Below are 22097 nucleotides of genomic sequence, written 5' to 3'. Positions count from 1 at the left end.
ATTCAAAATTTTAAGCCTTTTATAATTTTCAGATAGGCACGGCAAGACTACACAAGAACAAATTCACCTTTGCATAAGTTGAATTATTTGTGTAGCAAAATGAACGAGTTGAGAGTGTTACGCAGTAAAACCTTTTCGCTTATTATAATTGTAATTGATCGTTGAACGGATTCATATCACTTCATACCTTCAAATAGATCATGCTGTTATACTAAAAGTTCAAAACTAGTTTTCTATGTACTCGACATCCGTTGCTGATATTGAAAATATTGCAAAATACAAATCATTATAAAGTGAAAAATAATTTAAAATTTTTTCTTGCAGAACAAATAAATGTTATAATTACAAAATACTGGTTTTATTTTGTTAAAAATAAAAGTACTATAAATGAAAAGAAGTACGATGTACTAACAATCCTTTTGAACGCCTTTAGAGAAGAAACATCTAAAAAAATAAGATTCGAACTTGTAACAGAGTACCCTTTAACAACTGCATAGCCAAATGGATAAACATATTACCATATAATACGGTACTGTACATAAATAAGAAAGAAAATTTCAATCTCATTTTTTCTTGCGAATGCATGAGAATTGCATTGTATGGCTTCACCACAATTACTGGAATGATAATACTGCTAGATTTTAATTAATCCTCTAGAATAGTGTTTTTCAACCTGTGGGTCGCGACCCCCGGGGGGGTCGCAAAGCCTTACACGGAGGTCGCGGGTAAAAGAAAAAGACAGGTGTTTGTAGGTCCTACACTACAATTTCAGTGAGAAGGCTTTGCGTTTTTATTTTAAAGTACAATTGGTTTTTCGATCGATTTTTAGGTCTCAACAGAAAGAAAATTAAATACGTAGTTTTTAAAATCACTGATATAGTTTTAATATGGCCTGGGGGGTCGCCAGAACTTTTTTAACTTGTATAGGGGTCGAGTATTCAAGAAGGTTGAAAAACACTGCTCTACAATAACTCGAAAACTGACATACATATCCTATAAAAAAGTTATTAAAGAAAAAATGTTAAATTTCTGGGAAAGCCTAACATTCTTTCTTTAATAATTTTTCTATAGGCTATGGCTACATGTTTCATTAAAGATGGTGCTAAACAATTGATAAGAACGGATTTAAGTCCATTTTCCTAAATGGGAATCACCATTTTTTTTAATTGTTTATTATGATTCTACATCAAAAGCAAACAAACTTTTATCTAAAATATTTTTTCCAGAGATGCACTTACCAGTTTTGTGTGTTTGAGGTTTTAAGAGGCTGCCATACTATTCACGCATAAATCTGTGGACATTTGTGAAGTTAGTTGTAAAAAGGAAGAAACATTACTTTAAAAATTAATAGAAAACTATCAACATCTGATAGAATAATTATTTTTCTTCAATAACGAACTGATACAAAACTATTGCCTGACATGTTAAAGCTGTCAAACTCGTTGATGTTTTTTTTTCCGATAAATTTCGCAGATAGCCACAGATTCACGCGTGCAGGATACACCGTCTGATAAGTGCATCATTAAAAAAACTGTTTCAAGTTAAAAGTTTGTTAGTTTTTGATGTATAATCACGATATGCAATAAAAAGGGGGTTCCCACTTAAGAAGCTAATATAGCCACTTGTTACTAACATACGAAAAATAATATATCAGTTTCGATATCAATCAAAGAGTAGGTCGACAGTATATGACAGTATATATCAGATCTGTCAAAAGGTCGTATGTAATTTTTCGTGCTCTTGAAGATCGTAAATTCAACACGGGATGAGAAAACTGACAGAAAACCATTTTGTCTAAAAAAGATTTTAACGTTTCATTTTATTGTTTCTCTGAAAGTCATAAAAATAATTCTATATAAGTCACGAGACTGGACTCCGAAAAAAATTAAATGTATAGATCAGAGGTCGCCAAACATTTTTGGTTGTCGACTCCCTACAACTTTTCGAAACCTCACATCGACCCCCACAAAAGTTTGTGTTACAAGCAAAAAAAGCTCTTACTATTTTATTATATATCTTTTAATTTTACATTTTTAATTTATTGTAAATATATTGTTAATAATTTTTGTAACTGACAATCAATGAGACGGATGAGCTTGATAATCCTTAGGAAGATTAGCAATATTCGGTTCAAAATTTGTAAGTTTTAGTCTTTTCATCCACTCCCCAATCGATCCCTGGGGGTCGATATAGACCACTTTGGCGACCCCAAATCAGCTGCATCTATACTATAGATGCAACTGATTTGTTTCAAAATGCGCTATAATCATAAAAATGTACTTCAGAAACTATCGAAAAATTGCTTCTTGAGGCAATTACTGTTGTTCGTTAATTGGATATCAATCCCAAACAACAATTTATAATAATTCCTTGCAAATAAATTTTGTCGAGAAAATTGGATAAACAATCCGACACTACAAACAGAACACACTTTTGATTCATTTATATACCTAACCCATATAGCATTTTATACGCCTGTGTATCGCCAAATAATGTCACTTGATCTGACTGAGGCATTGATAGGTTTCTTTCTCAATTAAACATAACTGTTTTACAGGCAGTATTATGCATTGTAGCTAGAGGTAAAAATAATTTCCATATATTCCAACCTTGGCGATAAAACCGTCAATTCCATTTTGAAAACATCACAACTAAGAAAGCTGATACTGACATTTGTGAATTGTGCGTGCAAGATAGTTAAAACATCTCCAGTAATTGTCGCAAGTAACGAACGCTTATTCAGAGATCTGAGAAGGATTAAAAATTACATAACATCAACGATGACAGATTCAACATTAATGCCTTCGTTACTGGTATGTGGAAAAAAACTTAATAGATGCCATCGATTTAAAAATGACCAGCAAGTGGAGTAATGTGAATTTCGAAAATAAAAATAATAATTTTTGAAGGATCAATTGCTACTGTTTGCTGCTGTGTTGTTTGCGCTCAAATATAGATAACGAATTGTTCACACACGTAACAAAACCTATCATGTCCCAGCCCCGTTCCATGATAAACATTTTCAATGCTGCATATTTTCACTACTTTGAATGTCATGTCGATGATAAAAAAACTGGGCTCCACACGTGTGTTGTATCACATATTACGTTATGGTTTGAAATAGATAAATTACAAGGGAAAAAATCCCGCAACGAGTTCCATAACTTTCCCGGCAAAAAAAAATTGAAATTGTGTGTGGTATTACTAATAAAGTCAAGCTATCATTACCTTACTACTCAATATGCTATAGATGAATTCCTTAGATATAACAAACTTTGAAAATGTATACAAAAATAACTTTAGTAGTAGACTACTAGGCTAAACTGTGAAAGTGAAAAATTTGAAGTCATCATAAAAAATTGCTACATGCGTGTAGCATGTAGCAATTTTTTATGATGACTTCAAATTTTTCACTTTCACAGTTTAGCCTAGTAGTCTACTACTAAAGTTATTTTTGTATACATTTTCAAAGTTTGTTATATCTAAGGAATTCATCTATAGCATATTGAGTAGTAAGGTAATGATAGCTTGACTTTATTAGTAATACCACACACAATTTCAATTTTTTTTTTTGCCGGGAAAGTTATGGAACTCGTTGCGGGATTTTTTCCCTTGTAATTTATCTATTTCAAACCATAACGTAATATGTGATACAACACACGTGTGGAGCCCAGTTTTTTTATCATCGACATGACATTCAAAGTAGTGAAAATATGCAGCATTGAAAATGTTTATCATGGAACGGGGCTGGGACATGATAGGTTTTGTTACGTGTGTGAACAATTCGTTATCTATATTTGAGCGCAAACAACACAGCAGCAAACAGTAGCAATTGATCCTTCAAAAATTATTATTTTTATTTTCGAAATTCACATTACTCCACTTGCTGGTCATTTTTAAATCGATGGCATCTATTAAGTTTTTTTCCACATACCAGTAACGAAGGCATTAATGTTGAATCTGTCATCGTTGATGTTATGTAATTTTTAATCCTTCTCAGATCTCTGAATAAGCGTTCGTTACTTGCGACAATTACTGGAGATGTTTTAACTATCTTGCACGCACAATTCACAAATGTCAGTATCAGCTTTCTTAGTTGTGATGTTTTCAAAATGGAATTGACGGTTTTATCGCCAAGGTTGGAATATATGGAAATTATTTTTACCTCTAGCTACAATGCATAATACTGCCTGTAAAACAGTTATGTTTAATTGAGAAAGAAACCTATCAATGCCTCAGTCAGATCAAGTGACATTATTTGGCGTTACACAGGCGTATAAAATGCTATATGGGTTAGGTATATAAATGAATCAAAAGTGTGTTCTGTTTGTAGTGTCGGATTGTTTATCCAATTTTCTCGACAAAATTTATTTGCAAGGAATTATTATAAATTGTTGTTTGGGATTGATATCCAATTAACGAACAACAGTAATTGCCTCAAGAAGCAATTTTTCGATAGTTTCTGAAGTACATTTTTATGATTATAGCGCATTTTGAAACAAATCAGTTGCATCTATAGTATAGATGCAGCTGATTTGGGGTCGCCAAAGTGGTCTATATCGACCCCCAGGGATCGATTGGGGAGTGGATGAAAAGACTAAAACTTACAAATTTTGAACCGAATATTGCTAATCTTCCTAAGGATTATCAAGCTCATCCGTCTCATTGATTGTCAGTTACAAAAATTATTAACAATATATTTACAATAAATTAAAAATGTAAAATTAAAAGATATATAATAAAATAGTAAGAGCTTTTTTTGCTTGTAACACAAACTTTTGTGGGGGTCGATGTGAGGTTTCGAAAAGTTGTAGGGAGTCGACAACCAAAAATGTTTGGCGACCTCTGATCTATACATTTAATTTTTTTCGGAGTCCAGTCTCGTGACTTATATAGAATTATTTTTATGACTTTCAGAGAAACAATAAAATGAAACGTTAAAATCTTTTTTAGACAAAATGGTTTTCTGTCAGTTTTCTCATCCCGTGTTGAATTTACGATCTTCAAGAGCACGAAAAATTACATACGACCTTTTGACAGATCTGATATATACTGTCATATACTGTCGACCTACTCTTTGATTGATATCGAAACTGATATATTATTTTTCGTATGTTAGTAACAAGTGGCTATATTAGCTTCTTAAGTGGGAACCCCCTTTTTATTGCATATCGTGATTATACATCAAAAACTAACAAACTTTTAACTTGAAACAGTTTTTTTTAATGATGCACTTATCAGACGGTGTATCCTGCACGCGTGAATCTGTGGCTATCTGCGAAATTTATCGGAAAAAAAAACATCAACGAGTTTGACAGCTTTAACATGTCAGGCAATAGTTTTGTATCAGTTCGTTATTGAAGAAAAATAATTATTCTATCAGATGTTGATAGTTTTCTATTAATTTTTAAAGTAATGTTTCTTCCTTTTTACAACTAACTTCACAAATGTCCACAGATTTATGCGTGAATAGTATGGCAGCCTCTTAAAACCTCAAACACACAAAACTGGTAAGTGCATCTCTGGAAAAAATATTTTAGATAAAAGTTTGTTTGCTTTTGATGTAGAATCATAATAAACAATTAAAAAAAATGGGGATTCCCATTTAGGAAAATGGACTTAAATCCGTTCTTATCAATTGTTTAGCACCATCTTTAATGAAACATGTAGCCCTAGCCTATAGAAAAATTATTAAAGAAAGAATGTTAGGCTTTCCCAGAAATTTAACATTTTTTCTTTAATAACTTTTTTATAGGATATGTATGTCAGTTTTCGAGTTATTGTAGAGCAGTGTTTTTCAACCTTCTTGAATACTCGACCCCTATACAAGTTAAAAAAGTTCTGGCGACCCCCCAGGCCATATTTAAACTATATCAGTGATTTTAAAAACTACGTATTTAATTTTCTTTCTGTTGAGACCTAAAAATCGATCGAAAAACCAATTGTACTTTAAAATAAAAACGCAAAGCCTTCTCACTGAAATTGTAGTGTAGGACCTACAAACACTTGTCTTTTTCTTTTACCCGCGACCTCCGTGTAAGGCTTTGCGACCCCCCCGGGGGTCGCGACCCACAGGTTGAAAAACACTATTCTAGAGGATTAATTAAAATCTAGCAGTATTATCATTCCAGTAATTGTGGTGAAGCCATACAATGCAATTCTCATGCATTCGCAAGAAAAAATGAGATTGAAATTTTCTTTCTTATTTATGTACAGTACCGTATTATATGGTAATATGTTTATCCATTTGGCTATGCAGTTGTTAAAGGGTACTCTGTTACAAGTTCGAATCTTATTTTTTTAGATGTTTCTTCTCTAAAGGCGTTCAAAAGGATTGTTAGTACATCGTACTTCTTTTCATTTATAGTACTTTTATTTTTAACAAAATAAAACCAGTATTTTGTAATTATAACATTTATTTGTTCTGCAAGAAAAAATTTTAAATTATTTTTCACTTTATAATGATTTGTATTTTGCAATATTTTCAATATCAGCAACGGATGTCGAGTACATAGAAAACTAGTTTTGAACTTTTAGTATAACAGCATGATCTATTTGAAGGTATGAAGTGATATGAATCCGTTCAACGATCAATTACAATTATAGTAAGCGAAAAGGTTTTACTGCGTAACACTCTCAACTCGTTCATTTTGCTACACAAATAATTCAACTTATGCAAAGGTGAATTTGTTCTTGTGTAGTCTTGCCGTGCCTATCTGAAAATTATAAAAGGCTTAAAATTTTGAATTACAATGAATATAAAAATGTTTAAAATGCATAGCAAATAAATGTTATAATAACAANAATTAAATAGATTTGGTAGTCTAATAATATAAATTTTTATTATTTCGAAAATGATTTTCTACTAAAAACCTTTAATTTTGGAACAATTTCTAGCTTAAATTAAAAATAATAATAAACGCAAACTATTGATAAACAAATTGTTGAATAAGAAATATTTTTATATTGCGGTTTTTTCATTATTGATTACATTTAGTACATTTAGTTTAATCTGGATTTGGTTTATACTATAAAAAGTGGATTTACTTTAGCTTTTAAATAGAGTTCAAGCTCTATAATTTACATTTTCTTCAAAAAATTTAGTTCTCTGATTTTGAACCGGATATTTCATCAATACATGATATGTATCTTGATTATGTAAGGATTAGTTTTTAAGGAAAGTACAGTATTTTTAAATGAAATTTGGTCTTGTTAGATTTATACTTTAGGGAAATATTTACCGGTACAATAATTGTTTTCAATCGTTAAGAAATCAGTCTATAATAAAGTGTAATCATTTATCACTTGAATATCTAAAAGTTTTAAATATAAAATTATTTTATAATTAATAATCGTTTTCTAAATCTTTAAAGCATTACATTTTGTATTATTTTCTTTCATAAATATTAGTTTCCTTATGAAAAATTTAAGAAGAGTAAACTGATTATTCATGATTTGGGATGAAAATGTTTACTGTTTATAATGGTAAGTTATTAAAATTTTATAAAATTTAAAAATTTGTTTAAAAAGGGCCATTTTGGAAACTATGCAAATATTAAAAAAATTATTTATCGTCATACTCATACTCGTATTTATTTACTTATCCTAGATTCAGAGAAATCGTGTAAATTAATAAAGTTTTCTAATAAGCTTCGCAAACTTAACAAGAAATTATTAGAAACTATAAATATTTAGTAACTCTAAAGCTTATAAATAAATTCGCGTTTCATTGCACTAAAAAATCAGCGAAAATTGCTATAACAAAAACTAAAAATTACGTTTTCAGTTTCCTAATTGGAGAAAAGGAGTATATAAATGCAGGAGTTTAGAAAGAATAATTGTAAAATGCAGATTTTACTCTAAAATTAATCTGTCAATCTTTTGGAGGTTGGAAATCCTGCTGAAAAAATAAAATGCAGACGTCAACAGTTATTTTATTAAAATTAACAATAAGATACATTTATAAATTTTTTGGTTTGAAACTTGGAAATTATTTGATTAAATATTAGTCACCGCTAGCTTTAAATTAGTTTCGATGCGTCTGTTAGACGGTTTCTTGTTTGAATTTTTGCTGCATACTTTCTTAAGCTGGGAAATTGATATATTTATTCATATTTTATGCGACGAGGGCCGCAAAAAATATTATGCGGCCTGAGGGCCGCAGGTTGCGCATCCCTGATGTAATCCATGTATTACACAGGTAACGTGTCATATTTGGGAGGAAGACCTGAAATGTTCCTACCGCTTTTTGCATGTATGGTGTTGCACCCAATAGAAGAAGCAGTTTGCTCTCATATTTTATTTTCTGTAACAAATAATTAAGATAAATATTGTTTTCGTTCAATGAAGTATACATTTAGCAGTTACGAAATGGTGTGTGAGACCAATCACCTGAAAAAAATCAATTATAGATTTTCATTTACAAATCTTTATTTAGTCTCAAAATTTATCTTTTCGATTATATTGCTAGTTAAATATGGCATGTTATACTTTAAAAATACCAATCAAAACGAGATTTAAAACAAAACAGTTTAACTCACATATTCAGAAAAAGATATTTTTTCACAAGATCACGCTTACAGCTGTACAGCTTATTTACACATTTCGTGTCTGTTATTTTATCATTCATTATGTAATAGTAGCTGTTTTCCAGACGGATTCTAATTGTTTGCATAGTTTCCTCATAATACCTAGGTAAATGCAGTTTTCTCAAGATGCTTTCGTCAGGAGTCACATATTTTAAGTAGATTTCTCCAAGAATTGAGGGGAGAGTTTCGTTTTCTGATTTCTGGATAAGAATGTCCGCAGCTATGAATGAATAGCACAAGTCTTCGTAATGCTTATTCTGTTTGCTGCTACAGGTACAGTACAGTACATTACATTGGGTGAGCAAAGACTGCTTCAACCTTTTAGAACCAGCGCCTGCTAATTAATGCCAGCTGTAAAATATACATTTCTAAAAGATTTGGATAAAGGAAAGCATTCTGCATAATTTACCCTTTTATACGTACAGTGCTGAATGATAAAAAATTAGCATGAAGGAAACTTATCGGACTTACAGTAGTAGAAGTGCATAATCGAAAATATAAAGCAAGGACATTGAAAAGTAACTAAAAATGATCAAATGCTAATAATTGCACAATAGTTGCAATAACGAGACAAATTACACTAAATTGCACTTTAACTTTAATTTAACACTAAATTGTCTACTTCGGATTTCGAACCTAAGATGGCAATCTGGCAAATACATAATTTGAACGATCTATCTGTTAGTAAAGAAAATTTGCAATGTTAGTAAAATCCGGGCTTTACTTAGAAAATATAGCAAGTTATGAATTTTTAGTCGAATGTGAATCAAAATTTTAAATGATTTGAAATATAATTATAGATTTTTGTAATTTCTTAACGGCGTTTTATTAATGGCATTTTAAATTTAATATCATAACTGATTTAAATATAAAAGGAATTTTTTCTGCCTGTAATAAAATGAGAATTTCGCAGATCTGCATACATTATGCTTATTCGTAAATATTGGGAAAGTAATATTTAGGATGTTCATAACTAATGCTTGTTTCTACAAAAGGATGAGAATAAATAAATAAATAAAATTATTTGAATACTTTCAATATTGACAGTATTTAATAAAAATGAATAAGGAAAACCAAATTATATGCAAAAAAGCATTCTTGAAAATTTGGTATCTTGCTTTAAAATGTTTCTCTAATACAACGATTTTCAGTTATATTCATATTTATTATTGTTAGCTCTTGTCTTAATCTTAAGGGTGCTTCCCGGACTTTTTTCTATTTGTCTCTACTTTTTCATCGTTTTAAGCCTAGCGCTATTTCGCACGAAATAAATGACAGTGTAAGTATATTTTTAGGCTTTTTATATGTACTGTACTTTTATTGAAAACGGCTGTGATTAAATACGCGGCAGTGAAGATTGTCTTTCCATGTCTGTAAGAAAGTATAGTAGTTAGACATAAATAGTTCGGTTTCTGTTGATTGCTTATAATTTACCTTTCATATATTCGTCACTTAGTGTAATATTAATATTGCAGCTATTATTAATTTTTGTCACATTTTTTTAATATGGGAGCTTTTTTTAACAAGGTCAAAGCAACAAAAATCAATTCATCATAATCATATTCAAGTATTATCAATCCACTGCTAGATGAAAGTCTCAATGATTGCAAATTATATCTTCCTGTCATGAATTTTTTGAGCCCAAGCAATCCTTGTAGTTTTTAAAATTTTATCTCTCGTCTCTCTATCTTGAGATATTAAGTCATTAATACATTATATAATAATTATTATTTTCCCTTATAAATGTTTTTGTTTTATTTATTTATTTTTCATTCTAATGAAATCATAAATCAAAATTCTGTTAGTAGATATTTATTTTTGATAAGAACAATTTGATATTTATTACTTTTTTTTAACAAAAACTATCAAAAGATTTAACAGACTGTTATATAAATTGTTTGTGCTGTATTTAGCAGAAAACTATTTTTATTTGAATTTTTTTTTTTGTGAACAAACAACGAGCATTCTTTATTGATTTATATGGAGAAAACATTTGTCGCTGCGATGTAATTCAATATGAACATTTCTCTATTGGCCGTATCAATTTATATTCTTTCAAATAAAATATATGGAGGAAGTGCTACAAATATGGAATACCATTTTCTTTTCAACCTCTGGTAAAATATATACCGCATTTTGAAAATATGATTCGTTGTGAAGCAAAGACAATACTTTACTTTAATGGAAGGTAGTGGTTAAATGACATATGTATACAAATATATTTTAAAATATATTTTTTCAAAAGTGCTTTACTTTATGTGAGAAAACTAAGGCACAAATATGGAATACATTTTATTTGAAATATATGTTATCTAAATTATTAAAAATAACACGAAATTAATCCAATTAGAAGATACTATGTATTGTAAAGTTTTCTTCATTTTATTTTCGTCCCATTCTTTCTTATTTTCGTTTCTTTCAGGTACCAAGAATTGAAAGAAAAATAATGTACGAGCTAAGAGCTAATAAACAATATGAATGTATAAAAGATATCTTTAAGCACTAATAACACATTGCGATGTTTTTAAAATTTTTATACGAGCATTGTTTTGGTTACTTTTCCACATTGGTGACTTTTTTCTTCTTTATCAATTTTCAGGCGCTTATTTCAGAAATAACTTTGAAAAGCGAAAAAAAATTTGAAGTCATCATAAAAAATTGCTACATGCGTGTAGCATGTAGCAATTTTTTATGATGACTTCAAATTTTTCACTTTCACAGTTTAGCCTAGTAGTCTACTACTAAAGTTATTTTTGTATACATTTTCAAAGTTTGTTATATCTAAGGAATTCATCTATAGCATATTGAGTAGTAAGGTAATGATAGCTTGACTTTATTAGTAATACCACACACAATTTCAATTTTTTTTTTTGCCGGGAAAGTTATGGAACTCGTTGCGGGATTTTTTCCCTTGTAATTTATCTATTTCAAACCATAACGTAATATGTGATACAACACACGTGTGGAGCCCAGTTTTTTTATCATCGACATGACATTCAAAGTAGTGAAAATATGCAGCATTGAAAATGTTTATCATGGAACGGGGCTGGGACATGATAGGTTTTGTTACGTGTGTGAACAATTCGTTATCTATATTTGAGCGCAAACAACACAGCAGCAAACAGTAGCAATTGATCCTTCAAAAATTATTATTTTTATTTTCGAAATTCACATTACTCCACTTGCTGGTCATTTTTAAATCGATGGCATCTATTAAGTTTTTTTCCACATACCAGTAACGAAGGCATTAATGTTGAATCTGTCATCGTTGATGTTATGTAATTTTTAATCCTTCTCAGATCTCTGAATAAGCGTTCGTTACTTGCGACAATTACTGGAGATGTTTTAACTATCTTGCACGCACAATTCACAAATGTCAGTATCAGCTTTCTTAGTTGTGATGTTTTCAAAATGGAATTGACGGTTTTATCGCCAAGGTTGGAATATATGGAAATTATTTTTACCTCTAGCTACAATGCATAATACTGCCTGTAAAACAGTTATGTTTAATTGAGAAAGAAACCTATCAATGCCTCAGTCAGATCAAGTGACATTATTTGGCGTTACACAGGCGTATAAAATGCTATATGGGTTAGGTATATAAATGAATCAAAAGTGTGTTCTGTTTGTAGTGTCGGATTGTTTATCCAATTTTCTCGACAAAATTTATTTGCAAGGAATTATTATAAATTGTTGTTTGGGATTGATATCCAATTAACGAACAACAGTAATTGCCTCAAGAAGCAATTTTTCGATAGTTTCTGAAGTACATTTTTATGATTATAGCGCATTTTGAAACAAATCAGTTGCATCTATAGTATAGATGCAGCTGATTTGGGGTCGCCAAAGTGGTCTATATCGACCCCCAGGGATCGATTGGGGAGTGGATGAAAAGACTAAAACTTACAAATTTTGAACCGAATATTGCTAATCTTCCTAAGGATTATCAAGCTCATCCGTCTCATTGATTGTCAGTTACAAAAATTATNCTCAGAGTAAGATAATAGGCCTATGTTAATATAATATATAGCACTATATTTGATAATATATTTTTAAAAATTTTATATAAACTTGTTATCGTTTTGTTGGTCAGGAAATATTTGCTCTAAAGAAATCAACGGTTTATTGATTGTATTTCAGTTTATTTAATTATCCCACTTAGTATAATTCATTAAATGAATTATACTATGTGGTCCTATAACTGCTGGAGAAATAGAAAATATCAGTCTAATTATAGTACATTAAAGATATGACGTTTCCATCTATTGAAGTGATTATAATTTATATCATATTATCAAATGATCGTATATAAGTTTAGAATAGTGTACTAAATGGAAAAGAAATTAATATTAAAATCATTTGATTTTAATTTTAATTTCTTTGTCAATGAAATTTTAAAAAAATAAAAGGTGTAACTCAAATTATTACCAAAAACGTTAAATCCAGTAAATGGAACGTTTATTAACGGACGAAAGTTTTCGATCATGTAAAATCTTCAGGTTCTAGAATGGTGTAACTTAAAGAATTTAATTGACTCTTTATATATAATTTGATAAATATTAACATTTATTAATTTAGATTCACAAAATTATTTACTGAATAGAATAAATCTTCTATGAAAGCTGTTTTAAAAATTATATATCAATAAACCTTAGCATGTTTTAAGTTTTTGAAGGTAAGACGTTAAATTTAAACAATTTCGATAATCTGATGAACCTGGTTAATTCTGTTCGCAGAAGAGATTTTTTTTTTCGCTAAACACTACATTTAATCCATCGATTGTTGTAAAAAAATTAGTTTCGTTGTTTCTGATTTACAAGAAATATTCTGTTTACAAGGGAATTTCTGTTCTTTGATGAAATCCTGATCCATTACAGGTCGTTTAATGTAAATTTCTTTTGGTGGCATATCAAAAGCCTCGCTTATTATATGCCGGTGAATGACCCAGAAATTCTGTTAAAGAATTCTTGCGGTAGTGTATATGGTTCGAGAGATGCCTAGGATATTTGAGAAGGTGGATCAGAGAAGACGCAATGCATGCATTGAATGTGATGGGTCGATAATTCGAACGACTTTTGTAACAGTACCATTTTCTATGTGCTATATTCAGATCCATACTCTCTTCGTTTCGACTTTTAACGCTCGTTCATTGTTATGTTATCTGTAGTATAGTCCCTTACATCAGATGACTTGTACTGAGGATTACGTCAGCGAACACGTTNTAAGATTGGAATATGCATCATACAATATAGCAGTGTTTCTTAAGCCGCGGCCTCCTGGGGATCCATAAGAAGTTTACCGGGGAGCCGCCAAATTATGCAAAATTTCCTTCAGAAAATAATAAAAACGAAATTGATGTATAACCGAATATCGTATTGAAGTGAAATAAGAAAGATAAAGTTTTCGTATTTAGCTTTTTTTATTTATTTCTTATTTTTTCGTACATACAACTTTGTTAATACAGAAGAAATAAATGCAGATATGCTATTTACACTGCAGTATTTACTTCTTTTATTCCAAAGTAATTCTAAGAAACTATTAAAGCTTGGAATTTTGGATACAAATTCGTGCAGAATATCCTCCCCTGTTTTCAGCAGCAATGCTAAATTTGCTGCCTTTCGTACACCTATGCACTCGGCTAAGCCGCTTTTTTGTTTTCTTTTTTCTGTTCCTTTGTGTTTCTTTTTAAAATCAAGTTTTGATTTCCCAGCAACCATGTGATACAGCTTTTAATAGTCTACTAATGCGTAGCTGTTCGTACTACACCAGTTACACGCTCACTTGGCTCTCCCCTTGTTAATATAGCCTATTTATATAACATCGTACATAAAGAACACGGAAAATTTTAAACTCATTTTTCTCGCGAATGCTTGAGAGTTGTATCGAATGCTTTACCGTGAATTACTGGAATGGTAGTACTACGATAAACCAATTATCCGGACGCTGATTATTTGAATCACCAATTACCCGAATTACCCTTCGACTTTGTAAAAATAAATAGGCATTTATGTATAGTATATGTATTGTTTTTATGTGAAAATTTTTGCAAATGTAGGAAATAAAGTATATTCATATATAGGTACAGTATATTTCATCATTTAATATTTTATTTGCTCATAATTATATACACACGTAAATAATAATAATAAAAAAGCATTTGGTTATAAAAAAAGACTGTTTTAAGAAAAATTCTATTAGGCCGAGACTCCACTAGCGTAAAAACCCACGCCGTAATTATTTTTAATCACGCAACCATTATATTTTACCATGGAGGAGGGCATAAAAACGAGCGTAAAGCGGGTCGAGAAGTGTTCAACTTTTGACGCGAATACGTCCATAAAATGGTACCATCAACTAATTGAAAGTCAGTGGACTTCGACGTCATAATGATATCGTACGAAAATTGAGGGAAACTAGCTTTTACGCACATTTGCTCTATTCTATCTCTAGCTCTCACTGTTTCGCTGCTTGTAAAATTTTTGATTAGTTTTAACAGTAGTTATGATCAACGACGCTACGATGCTTTTTCATCAATTTACGCGCAAAAGTGTTTACTTTCGACACTAGGTGGCAGTATTGTCGCGGTAAAACTTTGCTAGGAGCTGGTCCTACACCGTAATCCAAGGGAAACGCAAATAGTCCCCGTGATTAAAAATGATTATGCCGAGGGTTTTTACGCAAATAGAGTTTCTCGGCCAAATTCGGATATTTCGCATACCCTGAAATTCATGTCCCAATTAATTTAGATAATTGTAGTTTTACTATATATCAAACTCAAATTCGACCAAAACGGGGAGAGCCATCTCTTGCGAGCGAAAATTTAAATATTCAAGTAGATTATCTTGGATACAAAAAGGTTACTTTAAAATTTAAATTATATCTTCCTGTACAATCATATATTTGAGTTTTTGCATTTTAATAAAATAATATCAAGAAAAAGATAAAAGCATAATTTTCTATATTTCTATTTTATAGAAAAAAAAGCTCAGATATTTGAATATTATGATGGTGAAACAATTTTTCAAGAAAAACGCTTATGCTTGCAAATCAACATGATCATAAATGATTAATTACTAATTACTATTTCTCACCGTTCTCTTTTACAACTATTCCGTAATGATTTAATTTTACCTTATTGTCTAATTATATAGAGGGATTTGTTTGTAAAAAGCCAAATTTTCCGACTGGTCTTATCTTTTGTCCACTGGGTAGAAAATGGGAGGACGCAATGACCTTATTCGTCCCTCGTTGATATGTTGTTCTGTAGAACTACGAGATAGCAAGGGTATAATATTCCAGGGATATAGTTTTTCGTATTAGTGTAAAATGTTATAAAGCATTCTTACTCAAGCGAAAAGCTTACTTAGTGTTTAGAGTAAGTATTCCCAATACTAATAATTTTTAATTATTACGTAATAATTAAAAATGGTAGAAACATTAGTATATTCCCCAAAAAAACTTTTGTTTTGTTCTAAACAGAAAATTCGTTCATCCACAACTGGACTGGCTACATGATTGAAGCCTGATTTACACGAAGCATAGCAGCCGACATAGTTTCCCACGCAGACCCGAGTTGTCGGTAGCATATTCATTTACACTAAGCGTACTCGAGCAAATACGAACTTCTCCATCTTTTAACGAAAAAGTAACCGCTGAAGTTTGTGAGCATGCGCATATGAGAAAATCTTACATTTATCTATTGCTAAGCGTCTTAAAAATAAACAAATTTCCGATAAATTTGTGTTTGAGATACTATAGTCTCAACTTTATTTGCTCCGTTTCCTAAACAAAAAGTTATATTTCATTTAATTGAAGCATACTTATCATTTAAACCCTGTTCTCGACAAATTTTCATTACTTTTAAAGTAATTGACTAATTGCTCGAGTAAGTATCTCCTCTTTATTTTTCCATAATAATCTGTACGTTTATAATTTCCGGATTTTGATATTTTTCTTAACTTTGATAAGATTATATCGAATAGTTTGTCGATCACGCAAATACTATTTTAAAATGCACGCGCCATCATACTGAAAAGTGCATACATATTAAGGAGTAAGTGTAGAAGCTCTCATATTAATCAGGGTCGTGTTTAGTAACGCATAACACCTAAGTTAGAATTCTGAGTGGCTTAGTGGGCGGAGCTACGAATGTTCTGGGCATCATTGAACGATTACTCTTAGTTAGACAATTGGGAAAAATGGTGGACGAAGTTAAAATTATGATTGCAACAATTGTCGCAAACGAACTGGCCGAAAAGAACGAAGTAACCAATACAGTTATTCAAATGGAAGCTGCATCAGATCGTGATGAAATTAATGAAGCAATTAGAAATCCATTCCGTTGATTACAATTAATAACTTCCGTTAAAATGTATTTGGAATCTGTTATATGAACGTATGATAATTTTACATTTCGAAGTCATTTTAGAATGAGTTAATGACTTAAAATGAGAGAATAACTGTGTGATTGTTATAATAAAGTACGTTTAGTCCAATACGAGCGGCCATCTTGAAAATCGTACGACGAAACAAAAACAATGACGTCACTAGTAGAAGTTAGCAAGCTGACTGAAGTAGCTAGAATTCTAGTGGTGGTAGGAGTCAAGCAGTAGTTAGAAATGATGAAATGAGTTTAACATCGCAGCATAACTAGACTTAGCAAGAATTCTGCGTTACTGAACTCGGCCCAGGGGACCTATTCTGAGTAGTATCTTAAGCTAACGAATACGATAAAAACCAGTTTCTATTGGAACCACGTGATTCGCATTTAATCAACTGTGAAAATGCTATTCCGAGCCGTATGTTCCGTTTTTGGTTCCGATAGCCACGTGCGATAACTAAGTTTTTGTTATCGATCACCCTCGAGCTGCCGTTAGGAACGTAACGAAAGTGTAAACAGCACGGCGTCTTTTGGTGTAAGAATGATTTTACTTCACGAACAATTAGAGAGAGAGTTAAACTATGTTGTTGATTGCTTAAAAATAATAACCTTAACTATTTATGAATAATGTAATTGCTTTCTTGTTAAAATTTAATGTAAGTAGTTATAGCATGAACATTATTTCTGAAATATGCTCATTTGCATATGTATAAATTAAAATCATAGCTTTGAATATAGGCTAAATATATGACTATCAGTTACTTTTCGCCATCTTTCTGGATCTTTTTGTGAGCCGACTCTATCGAAATTCAGACGGTTGGCTATTTCTTGCCACAATTTCTGGCTATCTTTTACGGTAAAGTAAGTATCTAACTTCCCTGACATCAATTTAGGGTTATCTTCCATAAAATTAACGAGCATCTGAACTGACGACTTTTAGTTCGCTGGCTTCGTTGTCCTTTCTTAGACATTTTAAACCAAAATTATTTCACTAGAGCTGGTACACGACAATGCTAAAACTACGCTTCGCTTAGAAAATAGCGGGTTGCAGTCACGTGACAAAAATATGATGTTAACTAAACTATTATTGGTTAAAGCGTAACAGTTATCGATAGCATGGAACCAGAAGCATCTCGACCGACTACCCGTAGCGAAACCCACTTAACGTGGAGCACAGAATAGCGATTTGTCTAAGCTTCGTTAACTGCCTTTCGCTAAGGGGACTTATCGAATGTCCCGTGTATCGCTCTCGTTGAGTTATCGGAAGAGCTCAGTATAGGTCCCCAGGTCACATAATAAAGCGCCAACTGAAGCTAGCGGCTGTGCTTTAAACTAGCCTTTGAAAAACTTATATCTGCAGGGATTTACAAACTATTCAGTTTATAAATAACTAGCAGGTAGGCCCGGCATTGCTCGGGCAAAAGTAACGATAGCGAAGATTAAGATTATTACGTTATAGTCAACCTTACCCTTTTTCACAGAATGCAAGAATTAGGTCCCCCCTGTTTCCAGACTAATTAGAGAATTTTTAGATGGGTTAAAAAATGTTCGATTTCCCGCAAAAACGAAAAAAAACTGCATCTTCGTCTTGCACGTCGCTTTCTCTTAACAATTCCATTGTTACATAACACTTCCATTGTTGACATGTCCATTGTTATTTAACACTTCGATTGCTGATGGAAGTGTTAAGACCTAATCCTGTCCCTCTCCCCCGTGGGGAGGAATTTCGAAAAATTCCTTTTTAGTGTGCGTTCTCGTGACGTACCCTAACTGTGTACCAAATTTCAACTTTCAACTCCTAACCGTTTGGGTTCTGCGCTTATTATTATTATCAATCCGTCTCGATTATATATATAGATACGGAAATTTTATAAATTTTGATTAACAGAATAAATTCATGTAAAGTTATCACGATGCTAAGTTATTAAGTGGATGAAACTAAAATGTTACTTTAGTTCCCTGAGATTACACCAATCAGAACAGCGCTTGACCACGGGCTAGTGCTCACTGACTTGTGTACTCAACAAAAATTAGATGGAGCTGTCATCAACTATACGACCGTCTTCGCTAAAGTTTCCACGCTTACAGATATACGCTTTGCATCGTTATGAGTCTTGTAATATGTGTCAGTCAAATAATGCTTCAAGCAAATTGTTGATTCGCCCCACATTTACAGCCATAAAAATTCAACATTTTTTTATCCTCTCTATGGATGGAACTGTCGTGCATATATGCACTTGGGTCGCTAAAAGGAAGTGCCATCATTTAAAGTTTAAACGAAGCGGATGATTGCATTTACCATCATCTGTAATTTGAGCGCGATAGATGTTGGCTGCCTACGCATCGTGTGTATCGAGCTTTGTTTGTTGGAATTTCAGTATAGAGAACGATGTTTTGATATCACTGATCTTTGGACATCAAATATTAGTATGATTTTACTAATTCATTGTGTGGCTGGAATTTTATTAATTCAGTTTTTATTCAAATAAGCATGTTTTCTTCAACGATAAGTATATTTTTAGTAGTATAGGCTAAATAAATTCTGAAAGTTATATTATCTATCGTATTATTACTATGATAGTTGATCAGATGTAATATTTATTCATTTCTGGATGAATAATAAGAGAAACTTTGAGAAAAGTTTTCGGAAAATTTTACTTTAAACCTATTCTTACTTTCGTCTAACAAAATAAAATAGCGTTTTAAAACGCAGGAAAAAAATAATTATAACGGTGATTTTATTTCTAAAACCTGTTGATGGTATTAAGGATTTTACATTTTTCTCCTATGCAATTAATTATGAAAGTACTGTACATTAGTGTGATACTTGCTTTAGAGCACTTCGCTAATACGGCACTTTTCAATTGTACCGCATTTATGACTATAATTTGATACTTGCTTTACTTTTAAGAGGACTTCCGGAACTTTTCATTTATTATATTTACTTTTACATAATAATGATTTAGCAAAGATATCATGATAGTCTCCATAACGTCTTTTCTCAACTAAATCTATATCTTATAGTTTATAAGTGACTTGTATTCTTCCTCTATAGCTCATTTTCATGTCCTTTTTTCTTTACACATTTGCGCTTTCTTTTAATTTTGAAGTATTTGCCATATTTGCCACTTCTTTTCACTCTGATCTCTTATTTGCTCTGATCGTCTCAAGCTAAGCACTTCTCTTTTATTGAAATTCTCATCATCAATATCTTCGAGAATATTAACTTTGCCTTTATTCTCAGTATTCTTATGCTCAATAATAAGATTCGCATTAATTCTTTCTTCATGACAATATATCTGTTTTCTCGACCAGCTTCCAATGTGGTTATTTATGAAATCAAGATTAACTTACATAAATTCATTTGTCTGCTTTTCTTCTCTGTTACACAATAATTTGGTTCTAAATCTATTTTCCAAAAATATTCACTCTCTAGTTTTTTCTGTTTTGTTTAATGCAGAATACAGGCTTCGGCTAGTTTGGCTCATGATTCTTGTTTTTCTCCTTCATATCTTTTAAAATTTTCTTCCTCTTTAAACGTGTGTTATGATTTTGATTTTTGCTTGATTATTATTCTTGGATTATGCCAATACTCTTCACTCTTATGGCTTAACTTCGCTCACGTGAAAAATTTTAGAATTAGAAAATCTTCCTTAGACTGAAAGACCAATTCACGGTTGTAGTACTGTCCATTCGGTAGTAGTTCTGAAAAACAATCTCAGCATCAGCCATTGTAATTTCTGTCAAGATTTCCAACTTTCGTGTGACATCATGATATTTCGGGGTTAATAAGACAATTAATTCTTCTTTCTTCATTCCTTCGTCGTTTTTTCTTTTTTCATTAAGATTTTTCATTCAATTCGTGTTTTATTATTAATTTGTTTCCCCAGTTTCTTCCCCGTGCCATTTTAAGTTTTGGTAACTTTGTTCTACATATTTTTCTTTTTATTTTCATGTATCTCTCGTATCTTTGTTTTAGATTGCTCTTATACTTCATATACAGTTTTTAAGTTTAAAATCAGGCTCACGTCATTTTTTGTATTAAGCAGGTTATAATTGAGCTGCTCACTTGCCATATCGATTAACTCCATGTAACAAAAAATATAAAAATTGATAATATAAATTATTTTTTAAAATTCCTTTTACTCTTTAAATTTAAATAAACATTGTAGAATGTAGGCTATCTTTATATACCGTTATATTAAAGCATAGCTTTCATGTAACGATATATAAAATTAGTTACGCGAAAAATGTAAAGATAACGATTATATTAAGGATTTATAAATGAAGTTAATCGATTTGGCCCGTGAACGGCTCAATTCTTAAAGCTTCGTTATTTGTGAGATAATCAAACTGCATAATATTTGTAATAACAAATTTCCTAACTACAGAATAGTTCTTTCTTTGTAGGCCCAGGAATATCTGCTAAATCAAATCACCCAAGTGGATAAAAACTGTCTAGATAATAATGAATGAATCTAACATCAAAGTTTGAGTTCTAAAGGAAGAAACAAAGATCATTCAAAGAACATGGTCATGTTCTTTCAATGATCTTTGTTTATATATCTTTGTATCTTTGTATATATATATTATTTAATATATATATATGTTACCGGCCAAACCCGATTTCAGGCCAAACTAGTTTGTCCTACGCGTGTCAGGATAAACTAGTTTAGCTTAGGACAATCTAGTTTGGCCTAAATACTTTAGGATAAACTAGTTTGTCCTAGGCCGAACTGATTTAAAATTATTATTCAAGTATATTAATGGTTAGAATAAAATTAAAAGGAAATCAATTAGATGAACAATATTTATTCAAGTGCTTCTCAGTGTAACATAAATAAAAGATTAAATATTTTATTTATTTTTACAGGGTGTACTGTTGTGGCATTTCGAATTACAGACAATCATTTTTTTTTACACTGGCACCTATTTGTAGCACAACTTTTGGTACAGGTGCACCGTATAAAATCTTGTCCTGTCCCAACTGAATGTTTGGTAGCTGCAGTCTTTAGTGAAATTTGAACATCTTGATTAACATCACTTTCTTGTAGAAATTTTTGAGTACAAATGTCGAATTCAGTTCTGTAATAAACAAATATTTTATTTTGACCAAATTACATAACATA

At 31.2% G+C, this 22097-nt stretch overlaps 1 protein-coding gene and 1 long non-coding RNA gene across 4 annotated transcripts in view; both read left to right on the top strand.

Annotated features, from left to right (window-relative positions):
- Window positions 1-22097, top strand: part of LOC111628280 (zinc finger protein 79-like) — a 367779-nt gene that overhangs the window by 190327 nt on the left and 155355 nt on the right. The gene's annotated exons all lie outside the window — the stretch shown is intronic.
- Window positions 1-22097, top strand: part of LOC111628282 — a 136753-nt gene that overhangs the window by 71413 nt on the left and 43243 nt on the right. For both annotated transcript variants that reach the window (XR_002757150.1, XR_002757151.1), the window contains exon 3: window positions 7411-7485. This is a non-coding gene — a long non-coding RNA (uncharacterized LOC111628282). The remainder of the gene's footprint in view (window positions 1-7410; window positions 7486-22097) is intronic.

The sequence above is a fragment of the Centruroides sculpturatus genome, unplaced genomic scaffold (genome assembly GCF_000671375.1).
Source record: "Centruroides sculpturatus isolate CEXI.00-Female unplaced genomic scaffold, Cexi_2.0 scaffold544, whole genome shotgun sequence".
NCBI classification, from domain to species: domain Eukaryota; kingdom Metazoa; phylum Arthropoda; class Arachnida; order Scorpiones; family Buthidae; genus Centruroides; species Centruroides sculpturatus.
The sequence above is the reverse complement of the archived record's forward strand: the minus strand, read 5'-3'. Positions and strand labels throughout refer to the sequence as shown.